Source organism: Quercus suber, unplaced genomic scaffold (genome assembly GCF_002906115.3).
Source record: "Quercus suber isolate HL8 unplaced genomic scaffold, Cork oak 2.0 scaffold_672, whole genome shotgun sequence".
Taxonomy (NCBI): Eukaryota; Viridiplantae; Streptophyta; class Magnoliopsida; order Fagales; family Fagaceae; genus Quercus; species Quercus suber.
Window position 1 is genome coordinate 197,751 of NW_027070113.1, and position 5,806 is coordinate 203,556.

The 5,806-nt window shown below is 34.0% G+C and overlaps 1 long non-coding RNA gene across 2 annotated transcripts; it reads left to right on the forward strand.

Annotated features, from left to right (window-relative positions):
- The first annotated feature begins 1,845 nt into the window (after positions 1–1,845).
- LOC136064357 (uncharacterized) lies at positions 1,846–4,647 on the forward strand. Of its 2 annotated transcripts, none has more exons than XR_010625980.1 (3): positions 1,846–2,539; positions 3,797–3,853; positions 3,980–4,647. It is a non-coding gene; the product is annotated as an uncharacterized LOC136064357 (long non-coding RNA). The 2 variants fall into 2 exon arrangements; XR_010625981.1 differs by having other exon boundaries at positions 1,849–2,539; positions 3,994–4,647.
- Positions 4,648–5,806: the final 1,159 nt, after the last annotated feature.

Sequence of the window (5,806 nt, forward strand, 5' to 3'; positions counted from 1 at the left end):
TTTTGCATGGCATAAATTATGTACAACACAACTTAAAATGATACCAAATGGTACAATATTATTGCTCTGGTTTGATAGGACTGGTGCCTGGTGACCATGTAATGATAAAATGAACTTTTTTTCTTCTTTGGTTTAATGCAATACAATGTGACATCTAAGTGGCAAAATAACTTTACCAAACCCATTTATTTAATATGATTTGAAATACTATAATCTTCCAGCCACAAATGAAGTTATTATGAACATGAACTAGGTTAATCTTTTTTCCTTTTCTTTTTTTAGCTTTGCTTTGCCTCCTTTATCCAACCAAAAGGTTTTTAGATGGGATCAATTGCGTATGAATTGCACTAGTACCAATCAGTAGTTATCCATGGAGGGACCATGCTCTTTTATATTTACTAATTGAATTGTGCTTTGTGCTACATAGTCATATACATACCCTCCCCAAATTCCAATCCTTTGCAAGCACCTTTAACATTGGCGTGGGGAGCAACTGGGACACCACGACCCATGCTTAGCCAATTAAGTTGTTGAACCCCTTTCATAATTTTATCGTCAAAAAGCATCATTAAAAAGAAACCGATGAAACCAGCGACACATCCAAAGCAACTGATTGGAACTTAGCATGAGTGAAAGAAAAAAAAACATTGCTGTTATAGAATGTGTGTTAGTACTCATCATGAATTAGTACATCACAAAAAATTATGGGTTATGCAAGATGGTGACATCATAATCAAGAGAATTTGAGGTGAATAATATACCTATGGAATCATTGATCCCTCTTCATTTCAAACGAAATAAAGAGAGTTCATGTCACGGTTCCAAAAAATAAAAAATTATATAAAAAAGACATGGTACTTAATATACTTTTAGATTTATGGTATTTAGTAATTTGAATCATGAAATAGAGAGGATTTTAGTAAAAGAGTAAGAACATATTGCTCATAAAAATAAAATAAAAAGAGTAATAACATACAAATTGACAAATGTTTGAAAGAGCATTGATAAATTTTCCATTTAATTTTGAGTCAATTCAAACGTTCTTAGTATGTAGAGACTATTATAGTCAAATTCAGGTAGGTTTTCTCTGGCTGCATCCAACCCCCCCTCATCCGCTTCTTTTTCTTTTCGTACCTAAAGGAAAGAAAACAAAAACAAATGTTGTGACTCATTACAAATGTTCTTTAAAAAGTGACGTGATAGCTAGCACTTTTTGTTATGACATGTATAAAATGTACTGGGATTACGACAATTGCTATGACATGTATAAATGTACTTTGATTATGACAATTTTTAAGTGTGAGATTTATCCATAAGTTTGTATTAAAAAAAAAAATAGGAAGTATTTTGTTTCTATATATTTCTTTCAACCAAAGACACTTTTTTGATGATTTGAAATCTCCTAGCTAGTGCTTTGAACCCATCTCTGATGAGTAAACAACAGATACACAACTTTACTATACCTGCTAGAACTATGTATTAGGTAATCTAGAAAAACTCTTTTCTGAGCCTCAAACCCTAAATATCTGAGTTTAGAGCTCATTCCTAAGCCTTCAACCATAAATCTACACCGATCTTTTAATCAAAGACACTCTAGGTAGATATATGTAACTATATCAAAAAAATTAGATGTTTTTTTATTTTTTTAAATCATTTTTTACCATATAATTTATTAAAAATATTTACAATTATAAGTCTATATCTTAATTAATATGCTAAACTTTAGTTAAAAACTTAAAATGTTAGCTCATTTTAATAATAATAGATAGTTTATCTATTTAATAAATACTCAATAGATAGTTTTTTTTAGTTGATATACTTAATAAATAATAATATAATAATAATAATATTATTTGTGGTGCAGAGCATGTTATCAATTTGACAGATGGTGATAACCAAAAAAAAGAAAAAGAAAAAAAGACAGATGGTAAAAAATTAAAAAAAAAAGTTGAATAGACACTCCAATAAACTTCAATAATTCACACGAGTGTAGTGGTGTTGTCACTTGTCAAGGCCTCAAGGGCACACTTAACCAAATGCTATTACTAGTTCACTGCTCAAGATATAGATATGAGGAGTTGGGTAGTTGAGCGGTGAAAATAAAAAGATAACAGAACAGAGGTGTTAGGAAGAAAATTTCCCTCCAAATTTTTTTTCCTTTCCCGCACAAAATTCTCCAAAAAAATTTTCCCACTTACATTTTCATTTCCCACACAAAAGTTTCATTTCTCAATTCTCACACAAAGTTTTTACTCACAAAACTCTCTCATTTTCTCTCTGTCTCTCACACAGCCTCTCACATTCACACGCACACACACACAACCCCGCCAGCGCCGACGATCAGAGCCCAGCCCAGTGACGACGCCGACAAGGCCAAGCCCAGCCATCGACTTCTCTCCTCCTCGATCTCTCTACCGTCAACCCATACCCATCGGCTCTCTCTCCCTCACCACAAGATCCTTTCTCCCTCTTTCCCCTTACCACCTCCATACCCATTCATTTTTCCTCACCATACCCATACCCATTCCGATTTTGCTTGGTAAGTTATTTATTTGATTTTTTGTTTTGATTATTGTGAAATTTTGGGTTTGGATTTGGATACTTAACATTAGGTTATTTATTTAATTTTCAATTTTGATTTTGATTTTAGTTCTCTTTGGTTCCTGATGATGTAAAGCCTAAGGTTTTACCATAAATTCAATATCCCTATTTTCTGAGGGGGGAAAAAGGGTGTTTTGTAATGTTGTATTAAGATGTTGAGTAGTGAGGCTAAATTTTTTGTTTTGGGTTCTTTAGGGATTGGATTGTTAGAACTTGGGGTTGCTATGTGATGGGGAGATAAACACCTTGGGGAGTTTCCTTGAGTAATTAGTATAACATATAGAGACACACTTTAACCCAAAAGGCCTAAGCCCTATGGGTATGTGCTCAATTATGTTATATTAACTACTCATTCTTCTCATCTTTATTCAATGTGGGACTTCACTCACACGTGTAACCTAACAATCTCCCCCTCACGTGTGAGTCTCTGCCACTCTGTGGGCTTCAAGACTTCTCTGTGGGCCATGAATAAGTCTTACTTGCTCCCCCTTGCCTAATGGGCTTTTTCACTTTATCAGCGCGTCATCCATGGGTCTCTCGTACGCCATCCATGGGAACCACGTGTTAACCCTACACGTACATCCATGGGAACTCCGCACATCCATGTCCATGGGAACCTCGCACCTCATCATTGTTTAGCACCATTTGCAATATTCCTTTGTTGGGCTTTTTCTTTTTCTCCAGGATTTTTGTGTGTGGGCCGTCTAGGCTTTTTCTGTCCCCGCTGGGTAGGGACCATGAACACATCACCACCTTCGCCACACATCACCATGGGCTCTGATACCACTTGTCGGGGAGATAAACATATTGGGGAGTTTCCTTGAGTAATTAGTATAACATATAGAGACACACTTTAACCCAAAAGGCCTAAGCCCTATGGGTATGTGCTCAATTATGTTATATTAACTACTCATTCTTCTCATCTTTATTCAATGTGGGACTTCACTCACACGTGTAACCCAACACTATGATGTTGTATTTCGAGGGATTTTGTTGTGTTTGTATGTTGAAGTTTTGTGAGTTGCCTTTTGTTTTTAAGAATGTAGATGCAAATAATGGATTTGCAATTGCACCTAGACGTAATATGGGTTCTCTTCTTTGGTTCTGTTCCTAAACTACCATTATTAGTATTTGTTTATTTAAAAGTTCTTAATTGCACTTTTTAGCAATAATCATACCCTTTTTTTTTCTCCAGAAACTTGAGGACCATCAAGTGTGGAGATTGTAAAGGGTAGGAGGTGGCAGATTTCAGGTATCACTTTATTTTAGTATTACATTCAATTATGATAGTTTAATTCTTTTTTGCAATTTCTTATTAGCTCTTGTTGTTGATATTCTTTTTTCTTTGTCTTTTTATGTTGTTGGTTCTTGACCACAGATGATATGAACTAGAAAGTGGATGTTTGAAAGGTCGGCCTCTTTGTCTAGGTGTAATCGAGTCCCGCACTATCAATGGCTTGCATGACAAGCATGAATGAGGTTTAGGTAATACTCTATGTTCATTAGCCTTTATTCTTTACACAAAACAAGCAATTTGCCAGGTACCCAATTGCAAAAAAAGAAAATATTTATATTTATATCTGACTTTTGATTCATTTTGTAAGCTATTTATGATTCCACTACTCTTAGAATTGATATTTGGGTAATTCTAATATTTATCAATTTTAGCTGATTAAGATGGTTTTGCTGGTTTAGCCTTTGGGGTATTCCAAAGGGGCATGATTGATTCTTGGACGTTTAGGAAATTTTTAGAGTTTGCAAGTCTGGATGAAACTGATAGGGTTACTTTAGAAAGGGAGTTTGAGAAGGAGGAGATCATAGCAGCCCTACGGGAGGCTAAGGGAGATAAGGCCCCCGGTCCAGATGGCTTTACGATGGCTTTCTTTCAAAAATGCTGGTGTGTTTTTGAGAATGAGATCTTGGCTTTTTTTGCAGACTTCCACAAAGAATGTATCTTTGAAAAATCTCTCAATGCCACATTTTTGTGCTTGATACCCAAGAAGATTAGTGCAGTCAATATAAGAGATTTTCGCCCTATCAGCCTTGTGGGTAAAAAAAAAAAAAAAACACAATACCAAAACATATATTAAAAAAAAAAAACCATCAACCTTAATTAGAGTTATAAGAAAGAATAAAAATTCACTGAGAGAGAGAGAGAGAGAGAGAGAGAGAGAGAGAGAGAGCTCACATTTTGGCGGGAAAAATAAGGATTGAATGGGAAAATAATATCAAATTTATATAAAAATAAAATGGGTAGAAGAAGAGGCAAATTATAAAAAAGAAAATGGAAGTATAACAGTAAAGTAGTGAGGAGATAAAAAGGCAAAAATAAAAAAGAAATGTTGGAAGAAGTGTAACAATAGGTGTAAAGGTAGAAGAAGAGTCAAATTATAAAAAGAGCAAGAAAGTATAACAGTAAAGTAGTGGAGAGATAAAGAGGCAAAAAGGAAAATGAAAGATTGGAAGAAGTGTAATAGCAGGTGTGAGAACTAAGGAAAATTATTGAATACTCTAAGAGTATCATAAATGTGTACTCCCCACTGTCACATGAATTGTGGATTCTACTATAAATTTAATTAGTGGGACTCACAGTTATGTGAGAGGGAGGAGTACACATTTATGGTACTTCGAGAATTCTCAATAATTACCCATGAACTAATAAGGAGAAGAGAAGTTTTTTTTTTTTTTTTTTGAAAATAGGGGAAAGAAAAGTTTAAATAGAGAAAAGAAAATATAAAAAATAAATGAATGACATGACTGTTAATATGGCTCAACAGGAGCGTAGCAACAATAAATATTACACTTCTGCTTTTAGTAATATATAGATATAGATTTATTGCACCAGTTTTCTTTTTAGTTTTTACTTATTTGGGGGATAGGTAATATAATCTACTTGTGGCAACTATTGGTGGCTAATCTAATTCCAAGCTACTTGCCTATGAACTTTATCTAGGTTTACACTTTTCTTTGGTCTAAATTTTGCACACAAGCTAAATTTTTGCAATGGATTTTAACACCCCCGTCCCCCCTCATTTTTATTAAAATACACCAATTTCCTTAAAGTTTTGTATAAATAGTACTCATCCCTTAGAGTTGGTATATATGCAACACCATGCCAAACTTTCTTAAGAAATTATTCAATTTAAGAATAAAAAAATCCACCCAAACTATGAATGAAATAAAACTTATTCTATTACCTTCTCAA